General features: G+C 41.4%; 1 long non-coding RNA gene across 1 annotated transcript; it reads left to right on the top strand.

Moving 5' to 3' along the window:
* Positions 1-499: 499 nt before the first annotated feature.
* LOC117517818 lies at positions 500-23,956 on the top strand. The gene is made up of 3 exons (XR_004562852.1): positions 500-526; positions 12,012-12,018; positions 23,291-23,956. It is a non-coding gene; the product is annotated as an uncharacterized LOC117517818 (long non-coding RNA).
* The last annotated feature ends 581 nt before the right edge of the window (positions 23,957-24,537 follow it).

The following is a 24,537-nucleotide window of genomic DNA, read 5'->3' as shown; positions in this document are numbered from 1 at the left end:
TGTCCTTAGTTCATGTTGGTTTCTTCCAACATGAACATGAAAAAAAAAAATTGCTCCTGTCCTGGAACCATAACCTTACTGTGGTGAAGAGGTTTGTGCGCTCCTATAAACCTGAGAGGTGTGTTGTCTGGAGCTTTCGTGCTCCTGGTAGGGTCTCCCATGGCAAATTGGTCTCAGGTGAGGGGCCACACTAAGAATGGTTCACAAAATCTCCATGGAAAAACGAGGCAGAGGAAACGTGACCCGGCCCAGAGGAAGCCCCGGGACCACCGTCTGGAGCCAGGCCTGGATGGAGGGCCCCTGAGTGAGCACCTTGTGGCCGATACCCGGTCGGGCACAGTCCGGAAAGGCAACATGAACTTCATCTCCACCCTGTGGGCTCCACAGCCACAGGGAGAACTGCTGGGGTTGGGTGTGCTGTCCCTTGGGTGACAGTGAAACTTGAAGGCCTCGACAGACCAAACCTGACGGCAGAGGCAGCTCTGGGGGTGTGGAATTGTGGTTCACAAGTTTTGATTTTTCCTTTGTCTGCCTTTACTTAATTCATACCGGATGTCATGCTCCTTCAGGATCTTGCTGAGCGGATCTATGGTTAAGCAGAATAAAAGTGGCGAGAGGCTGTCTCCCTGAAATATCCCTCTCTGAACTCATATGTCTGGGATTATTATTTGTCCCTCTGTGTGATTGAGGGTGATGGTGGTGTTTCACTTGTTCATTTGTGCTCTCAAGAAAGATTTTATTTCCTCCTTGATGTTATAGAGTTTTTAGCACCTCATGATCCGGGAGTGTGGCACGCTGTCAAATGCCTTTTTGCAATCAACCCACACCATGCTGAGGTTTCTCCTCCTTTTTTTGCAGTCCTCTTTAGCGCCTAATCTTTTTGTGGAACAACCTTTCTGTTCATTTTCCAGGTAGCTACGTACAAGTGGCAAGATGTTCATAAAAGGCATCAGCTATGATTCGTGTCAGCTATTTGTGGGTGATTCTTAGACTACGGGCACTTATGTCCTTTGATCATATTGTATGAAAAACAGAAAAAAGTGTAAATTTCACACTTTTATAGTTATCTTTACAATGAAAGTGTGTTAAGAAATTTGTTCTAGTAGGCTATGATGACTTTTTCACCTTTTTTCACCATCATTATATGCAAATATTGCCGTTTTGTGCTTGTCCCACACCCAGACTTTTGATCTTCAATGATAAAAATGAATGGTAAAGAAACATTTTTTCTAATGTTTTAAAATATCTCTGAATAAAATATCAGTAAAATAATCAAAACATAATTGGGGTATTCAATGTCATACAACCGTTGTGATTTTTTTTAAACAAAATGTAGTTGTGCCACACTATTGCCATAATTTCCACCACAACACTGTAATGTCCCTTTAAACAGTTTGTATGAAAGATTGTTTGGGTAGTTTCTATGGAGATAAACAGTGACATCACAGCACATGTATATAGCGCCAAATCACAACAAACAGTTGCCCCAAGGCGCTTTATATTGTAAGGCAATGGTGTTGTGGAAATTACATTTACAAGGCTAATAGTGCCCGTAGTTCAAGAATCACCCTTGTATGTTGTTAGGCAGCAGATGGGTCTGTACTTGTTGGGTGCTGTGTTTCCTTGGTCTTTGGTAGTAGGCTTGTGTTCCCAGTCGTTAGCCAGTCTGGTGTGTCCTTTTCTCCATTCAATATTTTTGTGAAAGCCACGGCATAATGGTGGTGCAATGCTGTCAGTCTTTTCAGGGATTTTGTCAATGCCAGGGGTCTTTAAAGTGTCCCTCCCATGCCAAGCTTTTTCCACATGTCTTTTTTTTTTTTTTTTACCATAAAATTACACTGAACAAGGATTTAGACGTTTCGTTACTCATCTGAGAATTTGAATTTACCACCTCCGAGTTGACCTACTTTTTCGCTGCGACGGATGAGTGCAGTTTTGTTTACCAACACAGCAGACATGGACAGTGAAGCCATAGTGCGATTATAGGGAAGATTTAAGTGACATATCGATTGTTTTTGAAGAAGATGACGTTTCTGAATAAGAGTTTAACGGTGTAAATAATGAGCGGCTCCAAACCGTGTATGTTCCAGCTGAACGTGACAGAAAGAGGATGAAGCTGCAGCTGACAGCAGCAGCGCTGAGGAGGACAATATAAACTGCTGAATGGTTTGTTCACTCACCACTTTCTTATAAATGATCATTTATTCCTGGCACGGTGTGTTTGTGTATGAAAAAAAATTATTTCAGCAGCACAGTATGCTTAAATTCAGGAGTTTGTTCTAAAATCACTGAAAATAAAGTTTCTGTACATTCTGTATATATTTAATCATTTATAAGTCAGTTTCTTGTGATTGCTAAGTCTTCACTTTTTATTCAAAGCAAATCATTGCAAATCTTTATCTGAAAAGCTGTAGACCCACATGGGATGGGGGAAAAGATTTCTAAATAAAAGAAAATTTTACTTCTATATCTGTTGTCAAATTTTATCAGGCATAATATTGTAGAAAAAGGTTTATGCTAAATGGAGACTTTCCTGTCTAAAATACACATACAGAACATCTGTAATCATAAATTGTATCACATCTAATCTACTTTGAATGAACAAGACATCTGAACAAAAAACAGGCTGTTCAGTTTACATGCATATGTATATTTGGAAAACACAAAAATGTCAATGTTGTTTTTTTCAGGTGTTCATGTGAAGACAGCCGATGCCACTCGTGATCGAGTCTCCTTTTCATATCAGGGTCAGCTTTGCAGGTAAGTTGTCTATGTTATCTCAATAACACCCTAACTTTCAAACAGCATTTTGTAATGTATATAAGCTATTTTTTTTTTAATTAATTTTGTTTTAACTTCTGTTTTAGGACTTTGGTGGCAACCCTTCATTTTAATGAAAATGCAGGGAGACAACATAAGCAGACAAAAAACAAAGACATGTGGAAAAAGCTTTTTTATTCTTCAAGAATATGTAAAAACGTCATGGTGTGCCAGGGACACTAAGTTACTGTATTCACTCATTTTCTTTCTGATCTCCTCTTCAGTGATTACAATTGCTGCCATTGGAATGGTCTATTTGAAGAGTTTCAGTCAGGTTTTAGAATTCATCATAGTACAGAAACAGCATTAGTGAAGGTTACAAATGATCTTCTTATGGCCTCAGACAGTGGACTCATCTCTGTGCTTGTTCTGTTAGACCTCAGTGCTGCTTTTGATACTGTTGACCATAAAATTTTATTACAGAGATTAGCACATGCCATAGGTATTAAAGGCACTGCGCTGCAGTGGTTTGAATCATATTTATCTAATAGATTACAATTTGTTCATGTAAATGGGGAATCTTCTTCACAGACTAAGGTTAATTATGGAGTTCCACAAGGTTCTGTGCTAGGACCAATTTTATTCACTTTATACATGCTTCCCTTAGGCAGTATTATTAGATGGCATTGCTTAAATTTTCATTGTTACGCAGATGATACCCAGCTTTATCTATCCATGAAGCCAGAGGACACACACCAATTAGCTAAACTGCAGGACTGTCTTACAGACATAAAGACATGGATGACCTCTAATTTCCTGCTTTTAAACTCAGATAAAACTGAAGTTATTGTACTTGGCCCCACAAATCTTAGAAACATGGTGTCTAACCAGATCCTTACTCTGGATGGCATTACCCTGACCTCTAGTAATACTGTGAGAAATCTTGGAGTCATTTTTGATCAGGATATGTCATTCAAAGCGCATATCAAACAAATATGTAGGACTGCTTTTTTGCATTTACGCAATATCTCTAAAATTAGAAAGGTCTTGTCTCAGAGTGATGCTGAAAAACTAATTCATGCATTTATTTCCTCTAGGCTGGACTATTGTAATTCATTATTATCAGGTTGTCCTAAAAGTTCCCTGAAAAGCCTTCAGTTAATTCAAAATGCTGCAGCTAGAGTACTAACGGGGACTAGGAGAGAGCATATCTCACCCATATTGGCCTCTCTTCATTGGCTTCCTGTTAATTCTAGAATAGAATTTAAACTACTTCTTCTTACTTATAAGGTTTTGAATAATCAGGTCCCATCTTATCTTAGGGACCTCATAGTACCATATCACCCCAATAGAGCGCTTCGCTCTCAGACTGCAGGCTTACTTGTAGTTCCTAGGGTTTGAAAGAGTAGAATGGGAGGCAGAGCCTTCAGCTTTCAGGCTCCTCTCCTGTGGAACCAGCTCCCAATTCAGATCAGGGAGACAGACACCCTCTCTACTTTTAAGATTAGGCTTAAAACTTTCCTTTTTGCTAAAGCTTATAGTTAGGGCTGGATCAGGTGACCCTGAACCATCCCTTAGTTATGCTGCTATAGACTTAGACTGCTGGGGGGTTCCCATAATGCACTGAGTGTTTCTTTCTCTTTTTGCTCTGTATGCACCACTCTGCATTTAATCATTAGTGATTGATCTCTGCTCCCCTCCACAGCATGTCTTTTTCTTGGTTCTCTCCCTCAGCCCCAACCAGTCCCAGCAGAAGACTGCCCCTCCCTGAGCCTGGTTCTGCTGGAGGTTTCTTCCTGTTAAAAGGGAGTTTTTCCTTCCCACTGTCGCCAAGTGCTTGCTCACAGGGGGTCGTTTTGACCGTTGGGGTTTTTCTGTAATTATTGTATGGCCTTGCCTTACAATATAAAGTGCCTTGGGGCAACTGTTTGTTGTGATTTGGCGCTATATAAATAAAATTGATGATGATTTGTTGTTTGTCTTTGCTTTTCTGTTTTATTTTTTCAATCCACTCTGCCTCCTGGTGTTGTTTTGGGTCTTCAAAGAGTGGTCTCCAGAATTTTTCAACTTTTTCTCTCTCAGGCGGTTGTTGTACTTCTATTGTGTCGTTTGCCAACTTCCTGTACACTAGTCTGTTTTTTTTTTTGCAAATTGCTTGTTTATCCATTTTGCTTGTATTTTCTTGTCTTTGTTTCAAATCTGTGCAGCAAAAGCTTTCACTACGGCTTGATGTTCATCAGCCTCCCACCCAGCTGTTTATCTTCAGCATTGCATTTTCTTTTAATGCGATTGACTTTTTTAATGAGATTTTTAAGGAGGTTTTGACCTCCAAAAAATGTTGCCATTTGGGAGATCTCTGCTCTTGGGCAGCTGAATTTTGTTGTAATGTCTTTTTCCATTCTGGCACGGTATTCTTTTTCTTAAAATCACCTTTTCTCTCCAAATCTTGTGGGGCTAATTTACTTTGTATGTACCATGCCGCTCTATAATTTATACAGTTTAAATCTGTCATTGTGGTTCCTTCTGGGACCAGTTTAGCCAGTCCAAGGTTAACTTTCTGTAGGATAGTTTTGAATTTTTTATTCTCCTTTAACCTCCTAAGACCCGGAGGTTCTCATGAAACAAAACTTAGTTTATGGACTAGACAACCAAAAATGTCATGTCCACATATGTGGATGCCAGGCCCTAGGAGGTTAATTTAGTCAGTTTTGGATGCTCTTTCATGTCCATTTTTCTTGTTTCCTCAATCTTATTTGCCAATTCCTCTTCTAATTTCCGCTGTTCTTGGTCTGGGTGCACCTGTATATTGTTTTGTGGATGAGCTGGCTCATTTTTTGGGGGGCAGTGAATGACTCATTTTTTGGGGGGAGCAGTGCCTGATTCCTTTTATGTTGATGCGGTGTTTGATTTCTATTGTGTTGGGGCTGTGTTTGGCTCCTACTTTTTGTGAGAGGCTGGCTTGGTCTGGTGTTTTTTGTTGGATGAGTGTTTGCTGAGGACAGTCATTTCTAGGTGGTGCAATGAGTTGTGTCAGAGGGCAGATGCTGTCTTTGACCATTTGCCCAACCTTGTGTTTCATCACTTGTATTTCCGCATCCAAGAAGTGTTTTTGTACGATAAAGCTGTGTCTTTGGGTGGTGAGTCGCCCGCTTGGGATGTCTTTCTTACTTAGGCAGTGGTGGTGGAATATTCTTTGCCATTCTCCACATCTTTCTCTCTTGCTGTTCTCTTCAATGGTCCAATTTACTGGGGCGTAGTTTCGTTTGTTTCTTTTTGCCCAATGATGCTGCTGTTGCTGGAGTCCAGGATCAGAACTATGCTGATCTGGTGAATTATCCAGCTGAGTGCTTCCACAGGAGAGTTGTCCTGGATGATTTGTCCTGTGTGGCTTCAGAGTGCCCTTCTGTTTCTTTTTCCCCGATCAGAAGAACTAAATGGTTTTCTTCTTGCTTGCCGCTCCTTTTGTTGCTCTGAGCTGTTAATGTGACCAGATGCTTTTCTATATTTAGAGCCTTTGTCATCACTGTCATCAGTTTCAGTTCCAGAACTGTCTAAACTCCTGCCACTGGTGTCTGGTTGTAAATGACTGACTGGACCTGAGTTGCTGGCTCGTTGTGGTCTTCCATCGTCCTCTCCATCACCTTCTGCTGGCAGGGTTCTGTGTACAGATGAGCTGCTGGCTACAGGCTCAGCCTCTGTGCTCTCATCACTTCGGCTTTGATGAAGCTGTGAAGACTGGTTTTTCATCATCACTTTCACTCTTCACAGGGACAGCAGTGAAACCAAACTTGGTGAGATCTGCCTCCTCCAGCAGCTGAAGCTGGTCTCCCTGCTGACTTATCCACAGCTTCTCTTCTTCTTTAATGTCCTCCTGGTCAACACTCAGATTCAATTCATGGTGTTCAGGGAGAGTTTCTTCTTTAATGACCAACAACGGCTGCATGTCTCTTTTGTTCTCTTCTTTTAAATGACACATTTCTTCTTCCCGGTCTGCGATCATTCCTTCTTCAGCAGGTGTTAGCTGTAGTTTCAACATGTCCCTCAGCTGCTGCCCTGTATGAATTATCATGTGTCTGTTCAGGTTGCTCTTTCGTCCAAATCTTTGACCACATTCAGAACAGCCAAACTGTTTTTGTCCTGTATGAATGATCATGTGTATCTTTAGGTCGCTCTTTCGTCCAAATCTTTGACCACATTCAGAACAGCCAAATTGTTTTTGTCCTGTATGAATTATCATGTGTTTGTTCAGGTCGCCCTTTTGTCCAAATCTTTTACCACACTCAGAACAGACAAATGGTTTTTGCTCTGTATGAATTATCATGTGTCTGGTCAGGTAGCTCTTTAGTCCAAATCTTTGACCACATTCAGAACAGTCAAATGGTTTTTGTCCTGTATGAATTTTCATGTGTGTGTTCAGAGTGCTCTTTCGTCCAAATCTTTGACCGCATTCAGAACAGCCAAATTGTTTTTGTCCTGTATGAATTATCATGTGTCTGTTCAGGTTGCTCTTTAGTCCAAATCTTTGACCACATTCAGAACAGACAAATGCTTTTTGTCCTGTATGAATTATCATGTGTCTGTTTAGGTCACCCTTTTGTCCAAATCTTTGACCACACTCAGAACAGCCAAATAGTTTTTGTCCTGTCTGAATTCTAATGTGTTTGTTCAGAGTGCCCTTCTGTTTCTGTCTTTTACTCCGGCGAGAACAGCTAAATTGTTTTCTGCTTGCTTGCCTCTCCTTCTGTTGCTCTGAGTTCATGTGACTAGATACTTTACTATATTTACAGCCTTTAAACTGTTTCTCATCAGTGTTAGCTGAACAAACAATGTTGGTATTTTTTCGACAGTTAAAACTCGACTGAGGTTCTCTGGTCTGTTTCCAGTCATAACTGTCATTAGTCTCAGTTCCAGAACTGTTTGAACTCCTGCCACTGATATCTGGTTGTAAATGACTGTTTTGACCAGAGTTTCTGGCTGGTTGTGGTCCTCCATCATCCTCTCCATCAGCTTCTGCTGTCAGTATTCTGTGTACAGATGAGCTGCTTGCTATAGGCTCAGCTTCTGTGCTCTCCTCAGTTCGGCTTTGATGAAGCTGTGATGACTCTGGTTTTTCATCATCATTTTCAATCTTCACAGGGACGGCAGTGTAACCAAACTTGGTGAGATCTGCCTCCTCCAGCTGTTGAAGCTGCTCTCCCTGCTGACTTATCCACAGTTTCTCTTCTTGTTTAATCTCCTCCTGGTCAACACTCAGATTCCATTCCTGGTGTACAGGAGGAATTTCTTCTTTAATCACCATCAACAGCTGCATGTCTGTAAAGAAACAAATGAACAATAAATGTTACAAACTCATTAAAATAAAGTATCAGAGTGGTGAGTTTGACCTGATGACAGTAGATTGCTGTGTTAATGGAACTCATAAAGTGGAAATGTACAGTAGTGTTCAGAATAATAGTAGTGCTATGTGACTAAAAAGATTAATCCAGGTTTTGAGCATATTTCTTATTGTTACATGGGAAACAAGGTACCAGCAGATTCAGTAGATTCTCACAAATCCAACAAGATCAAGCATTCATGATATGCACACTCTTAAGGCTATGAAATTGGGCTATTAGTTAAAAAAAAGTAGAAAAGGGGGTGTTCACAATAATAGTAGTGTGGCATTCAGTCAGTGAGTTCGTCAATATGGTGGAACAAACAGGTGTGAATCAGGTGTCCTCTATTTAAGGATGAAGCCAGCACCTGTTGAACATGCTTTTCTCTTTGAAAGCCTGAGGAAAATGGGACGTTCAAGACACTGCTCAGAAGAACAGCATAGTTTGATTAAAAAGTTGATTGGAGAGGGGAAAACCTATACGCAGGTGCAAAAAATTATAGGCTGTTCATCTACAATGATCTCCAATGCTTTAAAATGGACAAAAATAAAAAAACAGAGACGCATGGAAGAAAACGGAAAACAACCATCAAAATGGATAGAAGAATAACCAGAATGGCAAAGGCTCACCCATTGATCAGCTCCAGGATGATCAAAGACAGTCTGGAGTTACCTGTAAGTGCTGTGACAGTTAGAAGACGCCTGTGTGAAGCTAATTTATTTGCAAGAATCCCCCGCAAAGTCCCTCTGTTAAATAAAAGACGTGCAGAAGAGGTTACAATTTGCCAAAGAACACATCAACTGGCCTAAAGAGAAATGGAGGAATATTTTGTGGACTGATGAGAGTAAAATTAAGTAAGTAAGTAAGTAAGTAAATTTTATTTATATAGCACCTTTCACAGACAAGAGCCACAAGGTGCTTCACAACATAAAAGCAGAGTACACCACACAAAACATCAGACAATGGCCGAGACATAAAAACATAAAACATAACATAGGATCACAGAGCAGCCTAAAAGCTAAGCAAACGCTTGAATAAAAAAGAAAGTCTTAAGTTGGCTTTTAAAAGTATCGACAGAGTCCAGTGAGCGCAGAGAGTGCGGGAGACCATTCCAAAGCCTGGGAGCAACAGCCTGGAAGGATCGCTCTCCTCTGGTTGCAAAATGGGTGCGAGGAACCATCAACAGATTTTGGTCCACAGACCTCAAAGCCCTGGCAGGGGCATAAGGCTGGATGAGGTCACAGATATAGGGAGGCGCCTGGCCATGTAGAGCTCTAAAAGTTAAAACCAAAATTTTAAAATTGATCCTGAAGGACACTGGCAGCCAATGAAGCTCCTTTAAAATTGGGGGAAATATGAGTCCTTCTGTTAGCTTGTGTCAGAATTCTTGCTGCAGAGTTCTGTACCAACTGCAGTCGACGCAACTCCTTCTTGTTTAGACATGAAAACAAACTGTTACAATAGTCTAAACGTGTTGACACAAAAGCATGAATAATAAGCTCTAAATCATTTCGAGACACCATTTTCCTGAGCTTAGAGATATTTCTTAATTGAAAGAAGCAATTCCTCGTCAGCTGTTTACAATGCTGTACCAACGACATGTCTTTGTCAAAAATGACACCCAGGTTTCTGTTGTATGGTTGGGGGTGCCTGGCTGTCTTTTGTTTCTGTCTTCTGTTTCTGTCTTTTGTTTTTCCTTCCAGGTGGCACGCATTTAGGACTGAGTGGCTGTGTGGCTGAGTTATCAGGAACTCACCCTGATCACCTGAGGCTGATCATGTGCAGCTCGTCAGGACTCACAGCTGTGGTGCATCTACACGGATTGGAGCATGGTGGCATTTAAGTCTGGAGTACACAGTGTGTATTTGCCAGAGACTCGACCTTGTGACCAGACGGGTGAGATCGTCGTCTTGAGAGCCATCTCATCATTATGGATGCAGAGACCATCCAGGTTTGATGCCATGGTCTGTGAAAGAGGAGGGGATGAGGTCTCACGCTCGTCAGCACACTTCCTGAGGTACGTTAGGTTTTGTGACTAACATAAGTACAGTCAGTAAATGTGGTGTCCCTCACACCTTATTATATTGAGCTGTTATGTTTGTCGTTTAATCAGCTTCCACTGCAGTTGAGAATGTGAACTGGGTGTTCCATGCCTGCAGGGTGGGAAGCTGATTAGTGATTAAGCCAGGAAGTGTTTGCTGTTTATGTACACCTTTGAGTGGTCTCTCTGTGTGTGGAGTGTGGACTCACATGATGGTTTCTTCTTTCACAGACTCGGTTTGTTGCGACCACCTGGGGGGTGTCGGCGGGGTCCTTGGGTCCGAACTGGTTCTGGCTCCGGACCGTTTGTGCTGCTAGGAGCGCACCGCTAATCCACCTCGCCAGACCGCGCACTTATTTGTTTGTACTTTTATCACATCACTGTTATGTCATTAAATTTTGTTATCCTTTGTACCGTGCTCTGCTTATTTCATACTGGGTCCTTCAAACGCTGGTCGGTTCTCCGTCCTGCGTCCGACGCATAACAGTTTCGAAGACATGATTTAGCAGACTGGCCCAGGTCTCCCAAGTACTGCTGAATACCTGGAATATGGGCATCAGGGGCAATAACCAATGTCTCTGTTTTGTCTGCGTTAAGCTGAAGAAAGTTATTCGTTAGCCATTGTTTAATTTCCGCCAAACAATGGAGGAGGGAATCAAGCCTCTTAATCTCAGATGGCTTAAAGGAGCAGTAAAGCTGGATGTCATCCGCAAATAACTGGTAAGAGACATCAGTAAATCTTTGAATGATCCTACCTAAAGGGATCAAGTACAATAAAAACAAAATGGGGCCCAATACAGAACCCTGAGGGACTCCACATAACAGGTCCACAGACTCTGACCTTATCTGGTTAGCAAAAACGCTAAAGCTGCGCCCAGACAGATATGAAAAAAACCACCGAAGAACTGACCCCGACAGTCCGACATGATCCCTCAGTCTATTCAGCAGGACCTGGTGGTCAACAGTATCAAAGGCAGAGGACAAATCCAAAAGAACCAACACGGTGGATTTCCCAGCATCAGCAGACATCATAATGTCGCTGGACACTTTCAAAAGAGCCGTTTCCGTAGAGTGTTGTCTACGAAAACCGGACTGAAACCTGTCATGAATGTTATTCTGATCCAGGAAGAGTGTCAGTTGGTCTGAAACCACCCTCTCGAGGATCTTAGACAGGAATGGGAGCTTAGCAATAGGTCTAAAACTGCTTAGCTCCATTTGATTTAAATCTGGTTTTTTCAGTAGAGGCAACACTATGGCATGCTTAAAAGCACCGGGAAACACACCGGTGGACAAAGAAAGATTTACCATTCTAGTAATGCACGGACCAATTACCTCAAATACTTTAATAAAGACCCTGTAGGGAAGGATGTCCAATGAGCAAGAGGAAGGTTTCATCTTGCTCACCAATGCCGAAATATCAGCAAGTGTCACAGCCCTAAATGAAGACCAAATGCTGGGAGCAGGCTCAATAACAATAGAAGTACCACACAGGGAGGGTGGAATTTTATCCTTAACTTGATTTTGTCAGTGAAAAAACTAAAAAAAGCATTGCTGTCAGCCTCAGAAAACACAGGAGTAACTGAAGCAGCAGGACATACAAGAGAGCTGATTGTATCAAACAACACTGGGATTCTTCTTATTAACAGACACCAGCTGACGTATGTAGACAGAGCGGACACTCTCAGCCATTTTGTTATATGATAGAACCAGCTCCCTGAGATGAAGCCTGTGAACCTCAAGTTTAGAGGATTTCCACAGGCGTTCAGTCCTTCGACACAGTCTCTTAAGACTTAAGAGCTCTTCATTAATCCAAGGGCACTCATTTTTCTGTAAAGACACGTTGTATTTGACAGGAGCCAACTGATCAAGAATAGTATCACAGTGTTGGTTAAAACACTGGATAAAATTGTCCATATCAAGAAAATCAGTGAACAAACAAGGATTAAACATAGAAGAAAATCTTTCTGCAGTTTCAGCAGTGATGATACACCTCCGAGACTTAACTTCTAAGGGCTTCTGATCAGAGCTGGAATGCAGGTCAAACGAAACAAGACTATGGTCGCTCAAGTGGACATCTTTTATAGACATATTTAAAATGTCTAGGCCAAGTGTAAAAACTAAATCTAAAATGTGACCCTTTTGGTGACTGGGCTCAGAAACATGTTGCACAAAATTAAAAGCTTCAGTCAACGATAAAAGCTCCATAGCAGAGCAAGATAACTTGTCATCAACATGAAGGTTAAAATCTCCAAGAATTAAAACAGATTCCAACGTTATAATAGAGGATAAAAAGTCACTAAAATCCTTAAGAAAGGCAGTAGCAGGGCCTGGGGGGCGGTAAACCAACACACAGAAAAATGGGTTTGAGAAACCCACCTTGACCAACTGTGATTCAAAGGAGGGAAAATCCTGTGACTGTACCCCTTTACACACACAATCCTCTTTATAAACGATGGCAAGGCCCCCACCACGGTGACAGGGGCGGGGCTTCCCAAGGACACAGAACCCAGCAGGGCAGAGCTCATTTAAATGAAGAAATTCCTCTTCTCTCTGCCAAGTCTCAAATTGTTCTTTTTGGGTCCAAGGGCCGCAGACAGTTTGTGAGACGACCCCCAAACTCTGAATTCAAGCCACAGTTCACAGTGAAGACAGTGAAGCATGGTGGTGCAAGCATCATGATATGGGCATGTTTCTCCTATTATGGTGTTGGGCCTATATATCACATACCAGGTATCATGGATCAGTTTGGATATGTCAAAATACTTGAAGAGGTCATGTTGCCTTATGCTGAAGAGGACATGCCCTTGAAATGGGTGTTTCAAAAAGACAATGACCCCAAGCACACGAGTAAACGAGAAAAATCTTGGTTCCAAACCAACAAAATTAATGTTTTGGAGTGGCCTGCCCAATCCCCGGACCTAAATCCAATTGAGAACTTGTGGGGTGACATCAAAAAAGCTGTTTCTGAAGCAAAACCAAGAAATGTGAATGAACTGTAGAATGTTGTTAAAGAATCCTGGAGTGGAATCACAGCTGAAAGGTGCCACAAGTTGACAATGACAATATAACTCATTAAAAATATATAAGCCAACTATTTTGATTAATATTTTCTCATGTTGCTGATGTCAAACACAATATTAATGGACTTTTCACAACCTTTGTGATTTTCAAATCTAATAGGGAAATGAAGATCATCTGCTCTTAAGTCTGTGGCTTTAAACTCTGAACCCTGGTTTCCAAAATTTTGGAAATTGTTGTGAGGGTGTGTGCAAGAGAAAATTTATGATAGCGTTCATCAAAATATATTCTTTTAAAAACAATAAATACATTTAAGGGCATTTTGACACATGGACGTCAGGAACAAGTTGAGTAATATATAAAATCAACACAAAAAATGCAGGATGTGGTATTTGTGTGTCACAGTATATTTTTTAAGATAGCCATGTCACAATTATTCAACCCCAATCTAATGTTTTTAAAAGCTGTGACAGTTTTTATGACCCAAGGTGGAGTTGAAACATACCATATGTTCCCGGAGTATAAGTCGCACCTGTCAAAAAAATGCCCCCTGAAGAAAGAAAAAAAAAAATGCTCCCTGAAGAAAAGAAAAAAAAAAACACTATAAGTCACACCTTTTTTCTGTATTATGAGTTCTTTAATTTTGAGTTTTTGTGCATTGTTGTGTATTTTTATGACTGGCATTTATTCTTTTATAATTGGAGTTTATTTTGTTTTGTGCTTTGATACTTGGGAAAGTTCTCTATAAGTAGTTGTCATAATTACTATTATCAATAAACTTGTGAATTTTCATTATGTAAGTCGCACGGGTTCCCAAACTAGTAAAACCAAATACAACTTATACTCTAGAAAATGCGGTAATTAAGTCTTTGGAACTCTATCATGATTCTTCATTTGCTTCAGCTGTGATGTAAATATAAACCCCACCCATGAAGGTATTCAAAGTGAGGTGCAATCATGGGTAAGACAAAGGAGCTTCCATAAAAGCTAATGGGCCTTTCACATTGCACGCTTTACATGCGTCAGGCAATGCTTCCCAACGCGTTGTGACGTCAGATGCTTCGCTTCGGAAGTGGCAAGTGGGGCGGAGATTGGTACGTTACACTTTGGTTGTTTCCACAACCTGAAGAAAAGTTGAGCAATCGCTATCTTCGAATTTGCATCGGCTGAACCACAAAAAAGCTTTAAAAAAAATAGCAAAAGAACCATTCTTCCATCACCCTGCTGGGAGAAACTTTTTTTCAGCTACTTTTCGGAGTGACGCCGACCGAGGGAGGACTGATGACTTGGTGGGATATCGATCGAACCACGATAACAGGCCGCCCTCACGGAGAAGCCGGGGTTCAGGCATCATCCCTGGGCAGGCAGCCGGGGTGATGGAGCAGACCCACTCAGTCCGAAATTTCCCACTTTTATGGATATATCTGGACTCCCAGTTTGACCAACGGAGCTTAGTTCTGCAGCTTTATCAAGGTGAGAATAATATAAAAACAAAACATGACGTTTACTGCACTGCTGTGAAGGTTTAATGATGGGCTAATGTTAGCTTAGCTTTTTAGCACAGTTGATCTGAGTGAACAGTTTAATTTGTAAATAGTTCAGTCTTTTTTATTTTTACCAAATAAAGTTACGGCTTTTTCTCGGAGACCACAAAAGTTCAACTTTAAATAACTTTTTTTTTCTTTTGGGCGTTTTTTCCGTGTTTTTATTTTCCTTTTTTTAGTATGTAAACTGTTTAGTGTTTCTTTATATTTTAAGAAATATTTTTTTATTTGTCCCAATCAGAAACATTTACTGTGCAGACAACCTAAATACAGATCTGCTTCAAAAACGTCCATTGATGTGCTGAACACCATGAAGTCCAGTCAGAAGAAAACACCTCTGCTGTTCAAAATAGGAGAAAAGTGTCTTCAACACCACCACCAGAAGTCAAAGCTGCAGAAGAGACGTTCATCTGGTCCGGAGAATCCAGCATAACATCACCTGCTTCTAAATAAAAGGCTCTTTAAACAGCAACTATTTTATTTTTTTTTTTTTTTAAAAAAGCTGTTTTTTCTATTTTAACAATAAATGAATGGATCATTAAAAATGTCCACAAAATCAAAGTTAAGCCAAAAGACATTTGCACAGGTAGAAGCTCTCCCCTTATTGTGCACAGGTTTAGAACATTCACAATAACTAGTCAAGTTCATATTTTTAGAAATGACCCTGTCCTGATCACAACATTAAAGGCAATCACATACGCTTAAGTAATTACAAGTTGAAATGACTCCAAAAAAAAAAAAAAAAAAAATGAGGTTTCTGTCACAAAAATTCTACTTTACAATCACACTGCAGTCACTGTTAAATTATCTCCTGTTGCATTTCTAATAAACATTTGTATTGATTTAGTGTCTGTTTTTCTGGTTGAAATGAGATATGAATAGTCTACCAGACTTTAAAAAGTACAAATTTCTATGCTATTTTATTCATCTAAAAATAAATGTCCAAAGTTCCTTATGTTAAACAAGAAATTATCTAATCTGAAATAACAGGTGGTTTTAATTTACAGATGAAGGAAGGTTTCTAAAGAACCTTTTATTTATTTATTTATTTGCTATTTTAATTACAAGTGTTATAAACTGCTTTTTTTTTTTTTTTTTTACAGGAATCAGAAATTTTGAGGTAAAAAAAAACATTTGCAAGGATTTTTCTTCAGAAAACTGCTCTATAAATGAGTAGTCCTGTAACACATTTTTGTTTTGTAGAGATCGGTGGTTTCTGCCACAAGTCTTCCGTGTTTTGGCCCGTCGCGTCGTTCCTATTGGACAGCGCGAAGCTACGTCACAGCTCAGAGCGGCGAAAGCAGATTGGGTTGAACTTTGACCGCGTCAGCCTGTCGACAAGCGGCAATGTGCGCTCCCGTCAGAAGCGCCTGTTTAGCTAGGCTTTTGACGCGATGCTTCTGACGCCTCTAAAAAGCAACACGTCAAATTGAAAATAATGCTTTTTAGACCAATTCGTGACGCTTCTGACGCATCCAAAGTGTCTGGTATGAAAGGCCCTTAAGAGAGGATTTTATTTCAACACACCTATAGAGCCTTGCAAATAAGAAGATTTCCTAAAAAAAAATGTAACACTCCAAGAGACACCATTGGGAGCATTATAAGGAAGTTTAAAACTTATGGAACAGCTGCGAACCTGCCTGGCTGTGGAAGAAAGCCCTTCATTTTATCCAGGACCCTTCGGAACTTAGGACAACTAAAAGAAACCCCCATGTGACTGCAAGACAGCCACAGGACAACCTGATGAATGCGTGCACTGAATAAACAAGGACTTCACAGCTGGATTCCAAAATGCACTCCACTCTTGACCACAAGCAACATCAAAAGTCAACTACAATATATATATATATATATATATATATATATATATACACACACACACACACACACACACACACACACACACAGACATACACACTGTGTGTGTGTGTATGAAGTGCAGCCCAAAAGTATCTGCTTTATCCCACAGAAACAAATGCAGCATGTGAAGTAGGGGTGCCGGAAAAAAATCATGTCCAAATTGCGATTTTTATTTATTAAGATTCTGAATCGATCCAAAATGGCCAAGAATCGATTTTTAAAAAGCATTTTTTAAACATTTTCTTGCTTACTCGATGTGTGTACTGTTTGTCAGGCAATGGCCTCCATACTACAGCGTCCCTGCGAGGGGAGGGTCCGGCGTGTTTCAAACACTTGTGAGCTGCAGCTTAGCATGGCGGACGAAGAGCTAATTCAGCCAGCACCGTCTTTGCTGAAGACAAATGTTTGGGCGCATTTTGGATTTTATTATTTGCTGCATAAGAAGGAGCTTGACATGACACATGCAGTATGCAAAATCTGCATAAGTACTTCGGAAACACTTCAAATCCGCAAGCCCACATGCTACGCCATCACCCGGAGCTAAAAGAAGCGGAGCAGCGATCTCTGCTGACTACTGACCCGCCCACACTCCATCACTGCGCTAAACTGCCAGCCAACTCTGAACAAGCAAAGCAGATAAGTAAATTTACATCTTTAGAATCACTTGATTAACCTTGTAAAGCTGCATTTTCTTAAACATAAACATTTTTTAAGTAATATAACTATTTCTCAGAGCTCCTTTGAGATCCCTAATGTGAAGTGTCATTTGGTGGAGAGGTGAAGGGAACCTTGCATACACTTGTATGTTTTCTCACCTGCAGCGCACGCCAGTCGTGAGCACCCACCAAGCCAAAGAGTGCAGCGTTCCACGAGAACCAGTGTTTTCAGAGCCTGAAAATGCTACTTTTTCTACGTGGTTCCAAGAGTGGATAAATTATTTAAACACCAAATTTGTATTTTCATGTTGACCGATGATAGCATAGCCCTGCCTCAAAAAGCACAATCGCTCATCATGAATGACATGTTGTTAAAAGCGTAATTTAACATATTTTTATGTTACCTTGATAGATCATGAATGGGATTTATTTTTGTCACTAACAGAATGTCGAGATGAAAGACAGCTGTGGTGAATGCTGGTCTTGAATAAAGGGACCCTTGTGACATAAAGGCAACATGGGCTTTCCATCTCCAACTGGGCTCACCACCCTCGGGGGAACCACTGGGGTCGGGTGTGCTGTCCCATGGATGGCAGTGAAAGTTGAGGGCCTCGACGGATCAAACTCGGGTGGCAGAGGTTAGCTCTAGTGACATGGAACATCACCTTGCTGTGGGAGAAGGAGCCACAGCTTGTGTGGGAGGTGGAGCACTACCAGTTAGATCTAGTGGGCCTTGCTTCCACGTACAGTCTCGGCTCCGGAGGCCACTGTCCTTGATAGGGGTTGAGCCTTATTGTTCTATGGAGCTGCCCAGGTTGTGAGACGGGTGTAGAGAAACTCACGCGTACCCGGCTGAGCTCCGCTACATTGGAGTTTACCCCAGTAGATGAGAGGGTTGCCTCCCTGTGCCTTCGGATGGCGTGGGGGGGGGGGACTCTGACTGTTGTGTGTATGCACAAGTAAACACAGTATTGTAAGTACAACATGTAAATAACTGATCAACATCATGGGCTGACTATGAGGCCAGCTTCTGTGCAAATTGGGTTTGCAGCCAAGTTGGGACTGTACAGTCACTGCAGTAATCATTTAGCACCAAATCTGCTGATAATTTCTAAATTACTAAAAGAAACTACACAACTGAAAAGCAGTGATCTAATAGTTCTAAAAGTGGCAGAGATATGACATTCCAAATACTGCACCGATGTCTATTTTCACAGGTAAATTTTCAATGTTTGGTGACCTTGAGCTGCCTACAAATAATTTCTGATTGGCAAAGAAATTTACATGTGAGAATGACTCACCAAAAAGAAACTTTTTGGTCATTTTTGGGACACCTGAGTAGCGATATTGTTCGGGGGTGGGGTGGACTGGCCATTGACAGTACCAGGAATTTTCCCAGTGGGTCTAACAATAAAATGGACTGATGGCTCCCTTTTTTTTGGGGGGGGGGGGGGGGGGGGGATGGGAGAACCTGAAAAAGAACTGAACTAGATGCACCCCATAACATACATACAAGTACTGGTCATATAATTAGAATATCAGGAAAAAGTTTATTTATTTCAGTCATTCCATTCAAAAAGTGAAACTTGTATAATGTATTCATTCATTCCACACAGACTGATATATTTCAAGTGTTTATTTATTTTATTACTGATTGATTAAATAATTACTGATTAATCAATTAACAATATTAATTATTCCTATTATTAATTATTGGTTTTAACATTAATTGCCAATTAATTAATTATTAATATTATTAGTTATTTTATTATAAATTAATTAATTCAATTAATACCACAAAATTCTCTGACATGATTGCGATGCGTTGAAGAAATATGCGACTTCCTTTATTTCCTTGCATTTACGCAGAAAGGCGAGAAAATGAAAAGAGCAAACAGGCAACTGCAACAAGTTGTGCTTCGGTTGCCATGTTGACAAACAGTGAAGACAGCAGTTTGAGATGGGCAGTTACCCCCCCCCGTAAGGCGGATGGGTGTCTCAATTCATAGGGCTAGAGGCATACCCCTTCACCTTACCCCTTGTTTTAAAGGGGTAGGCGTAGGGGTAGGCCCAAGGGGAAGGGGAACAAAAGAGAATTGAGATTGGGCCATAGACTTTACACTATTCTCCTTTGTTGACTGATTCATTTTGTTGCTTCTGTTCCCACAGTGTTTATTTTTCGCTGCTGGCTCCCACCGGCAGTGAAGTTCTGACTACCCGCTCCCACAAGGTTGCAATCCACTAGACTGAACCACCTAACCTGGGTTCAGGTGTTTATTAAATCACCCTTGAATCTTAAATCCTTTCTCTAGCATCCTTCTTAAGACAAAATGAGCAACATACTGTGTAGTCATTGTTTTTAGTCAAGGTTCCAGAATAGTGGGATATTGCTCATTATTATCACTTTACCGGGGTGTTGCTAGGCCGGTATCGTAGATTTACTTTGACGCTACCTGGCTATACCCGCCCGCTGTGCGTAAACAAATGACGTCATAGCGCACACAGCCCAAGAACTGTCCGCAGAGGGGCGGGAAAAAAAAAAAAAACTGTCCACAGAGGAAAAGATGAAAAGGCGAGAAGTGTGTTTTGGTCCCAATATGGATATTCTGGATGATTTTCTCATGGATAGTATGACAATGAACAGCAGCTAAAGCAGCCAGCTTGATGAGGACGCACTGCAGAATTTGGAGAGCAGCACGCGCGCCAGCCAACACAACAATAGTTAAGTGAGCCAACTTTTTATGTACACATTACGTGTTGTGTATCTCAGTAAAAAGTGATAATAATGCAAATAACATGCTGTTGTCATGCGGTATGCATTTTCTGAGTCCCTCAGTTCATGCCCAGTTGCCCAAAATGACAGATTGGCCCTCATCTAACTTGGGCAAATATCTGTCATTTTGGGTGACTGGGCATGTACGTCGGGCCTCTGAAATGCATACCGCCCTCCAAACGCATGTTATTGTGTTACTATAGTAGTGTTATCAAGGGCTTGTGTGTTTATATATACTTCAACAGGGGGGACTTGGCCCAGTATCTGCACATGGATTGTAGTGGTGGGCCAGTCTGAACCAAAAAGTCCAGGGCCGTATTTTTGTCCCAGTCCAGAACTGGTCTTGTTCATGAGTGAGGGGACAATGGAGTATGAGATTGGCTGAAGAATCCCCGCAGGAGGGACAGTGTTGCATTCACTCTACCGTACTATTGTAATGACAAGGGAGCTGAGCCAAAAAGAAAAGCTCTCGATCTGCTGGTTAATCTTCATTCCTACTCACACCTATGGTCATGAGGGTTGGGTCATGACCAAAATAACGAGATCATGGGTACAAGCGGATGAAATGGGTTTCCTCAGGATGGTGGTTGGTGTCTCCCTTAGAGATAAGGTGAGAAGCTCGTTCATCCGTGAGGAGTTCGGCATAGAGCTACTGCGCCTTCACACTGAAAGGAGCCAGCTGAAGTGGTCTGGACATCTGGTAAGGATACCCCTTGGGCGCCTCCATAGGGAGATGTTCCAGGCACATTCAGCTGGGAGGAGACCCAGAGGAAGACCCAGGACAAGCTAGAGAGATTATACTTCCACACTAACCTGGGAACACCTTGGTATCACCCAGTTAAAGGAGGTTAATGTGGCCAGATGTCGCTCCCCCCGCCCCCCCCCCCCAAAAATTGGTCTGCCCTGCCTTCACTGCACATGCATCATTTTGGACCACAGGAGCACATCTGAGACTGACTCTCTACCTCAAAAGTGATCAAAGGGAATAATGTGATTATTATCAGGACTCATGGTAGCTTGACACAGGAAACAGTAGAAGACCCATGCAGACTCACAGACGTCGTTGACTGAGAAAAGGCTTTATCTGGTAACCAGTTATTGGATTCGGTACACATGTAGTAAGATATATATAGGCAGAGATATCAGACATGGTACAGGCTGGTTCGGGGTCCAAAAACGAGCAGAGTTCATACAAACGGCATCGAGCAGTACAACAGGCAAAAACAAACGCAGAGTCAAAAACAGGCTGAGTTCAGGATGACGGCAAGGTGGACGTCGGAGTACACAAACAAGGTCAAAAAACACTGGTGAGCAAACAGGACCAATACAAGAGGCAAGAAAGTGAACAAAGTCAACAATCGGGCAGTGAGCTGAAGAACTGTGAGAGCTTAAATAAGGGCAGTAATTACAGCGTGATGTGAAGCAGGTACATGGAAGGTTCAGGAAAGACGTGTGGTTTTATCAATCAAAGAAGATGGAAAAGAGGCAAGAGTGTGCATAAGTGAAAAACAAAGTGGTGCAAAGCAAAAGGAGAAGGTGACAGAAAAACTAATAGTGTAAAATGTGTAAGACTTACAGGTGGTTGTCCATGAATAAGTGTTGCCACCATGTCGAACAAGAACTTTGAGTTATGCTTGTTTTTGTTGATCAAATCAGAGCAATAGGTCCGCTTTGTAGCCAGTAGGGCATGCTTATAGTCTAAGATAGCATCATGCCACCCGAGGAGGAATACTTCTAATTTTGAACTATGCCATTTCCGTTCGAGACCTCTAGCCTTATGCTTTAGGTCACGCAAGTAATCAATGAACCAAGGTGACTGTGTTTCAGGGGGATGTGGCTTTAATATAGGTGGCACAATCATGTCGAGTGTAGTTTTGAGTGCTGAGTTTAAACTATCCACAATACTGTCTACTGATTAGACATTTTCCAAAAGTGAAGCTAACATATCAGGCAGTCTAGCTTCAAGTTCAGTCAGAGTTGACGAACTGATGTGTCACCGCAGTGATAAATAAGGTTGTTCCACTAAATACGGCAACAAAACTGTAAACCAAATAAGTGAGTGATCAGAGACCACCAATGCTGAGGTACGATGTCAATATTTGTGATAGCAATACCATGTGCGAGAACCAAATCTAGGGTATTTCCACTAATGTGCACTGAATCCCAAATGCATTGCTGAAATCCTAATGCATCCACAGTTTCCATAAATGATTTGCAGAAGGGATTAGAAGGCTTATTCATATGAACATTGAAGTCACCACTAATCAGAATGTTATCTGCACTAGTCGACAAGTTAGAGATGAACTCACAAAATTCATCTAAGAATTCAGAGTATGGGCCAGGGGGCCTATATACAGTGACAAAATAATACGGCTGATTTTTATTCTTCTGACCTTGACAATACATAGCATTGTGGGCAGAGCAGAGAGTCAGATGTTCAAGTGAGTTATATTTGTGACCACCAACAGCTAATAAGCTAAGCCTAGATTTGTAAATAAGAGCAACACCCCTACCTTGCTTTGCATCATGAGGGACGTGACTAAATGTGTACGCTGGTGGGCAGGCCTCATTTAAGGAAAGGGACAGCTGTAGGTTTAAGCCAGGTTTCACATAACCTAATCATATCTAAGTGATGATCCATAATTACATCATTAATCAGCAATGATTTTGAGGACAGTGATGAGAACCAGGCTAAGGACCTCAGTGGGGTTGACAGTTGGACTGTTTGGACTTAGGGGTGGTTCTGGAGTAGCATATATAAGATGCCTGGAAGTATGACTAAGTTTGAGACATTCCACGCGGGTTGTAGGCAGCAGACACAAAATATTTGATATTGCTGGAACAGCCCACGGGCCATCCTCAATTTCAACGTCATCCAATGTAGTAATGTGTATTCAGTTTGCAAAGCATATCCCTCTATGATTTTTATGGACACGTCTGCGAAAACAGGCCACAGTCTCAACTTGATGAATTTTCCTCCGTGCCACATAAACTGCACGATCACCATCGTGGATTTTCTGGCATTTACACATCGGCAAGATGCGTTACGAATGTCATATTTGCGTCATTCTTGGCACATTCCGTCTTGATTAGTGGTGATCCTTAACAGAGCATGACAGCGTTCTTCTCTGATGTGCGCACTATTAAACCCTGCTGCACCGCATTCAGTTTCATTGTTGCAGTATGCTGAAGAAGGACAGCGCTCCTCAGCGTGCTCCTGCAGGTGTTCCACCTGCTGTATGTGCCTGATTAAGGCGTAACAGATTGATTTTTCCTTCGTTTGCCTCTACTTAAGTCATAACCGATGTCATGCTCCTTCAGGATCTTGCTGAGCGGGTCTATGGTTAAGCAGAATAAAAGTGGCAAGAGGCTGTCTCCCTGGAATATTCCTCTCTGAACTTATTTGTCTGGAATCATTATTTGTCCCTCTGTGTGGTTTAGGGTGATGGTGGTGTTCCACTTGTTCATTTGTGCCATCAGGAAAGATCTTATTTCCTCATTGATGTTGTCGAGTTCTAAGCATCTCATAATCCAGGAGTGTGGCACACTCTCGAATGCCTTTTTGTAATCAATCCAAGCCATGCTGAGGTTTCTCCTCCTTTTTTGCAGTCCACCATGATTGTTTTGTTTATCAGTGACTGGCACTTATCTCCTACTAATCTTTTTCAAAAACAACCTTTCTGTTCATTTTCCAGGTAGCTACCAGTGTCAAGATGTTCATAAATGGCATCTGCTATGATTCATCGACCATGTGTACATTGCTGTTAGGCAACAGATTGGTCTGCACTTGTTGGGTAGCTGTGTTTCTTTGGTCTTTGGGAGTAGGCTTGTGTTTCCAGTCATGAGCCAGTCTGGTGTGTCCTCTTCTCCGTTCAATATTTTTGTGAAAGCCATGGTATAATGGTGGTGCAATGTGGTCAGCCTTTTCAACCAAACATTTGCAATTTTGTCAATGCCAGGTGCCTTGAAGTTACTGTATTCTTTATTCTTTCTGATCTCAGTGAATACAATTGCTGGCATTTGCTGTTTGTTGTTGTTTTTCTGTTATATTATTTCAACCCAATCTGCCTCCTGGTGTTGAGTCTTCAAAGAGTGGTCTCCAGAATTATCCAACTTCTCTCTTGGGTAGCTGTTGCACTTCTACTGTGTCGTTTGCCAGGTTCCTGTACACTAGCTTGGGGATTTTCGCAAACTGCTTGTTTATTTTTTTTGCATGTATTTTCCTGTCTTTGTCCGTAATTTGTGCAGCAAAAGCGTTCGCTAAGGCTTGATGTTCAACCAGTCTCCCACCCAGTTGTTTGTCTTCAACACTGTATTTTCTTTTAATGCGAATGACTTTTTTAAAGGAGGTTCCTTTTATGGTTTTGGCCTCCCAAAAATGTTGCCATTTGAGAGATCTCTGCTCTTAGGCAGCTGATTTTGTCCTGTATGAATTATCATGTGTTTGTTCAGGTAGCTCTTTAGTCCAAATCTTTGACCACATTCAGAACAGGCAAATGGTTTTTGCCCT

Source organism: Thalassophryne amazonica, chromosome 9, assembly GCF_902500255.1.
Source record: "Thalassophryne amazonica chromosome 9, fThaAma1.1, whole genome shotgun sequence".
Classification (NCBI taxonomy): Eukaryota; Metazoa; Chordata; class Actinopteri; order Batrachoidiformes; family Batrachoididae; genus Thalassophryne; species Thalassophryne amazonica.
The sequence above is the reverse complement of the archived record's forward strand: the minus strand, read 5'-3'. Positions and strand labels throughout refer to the sequence as shown.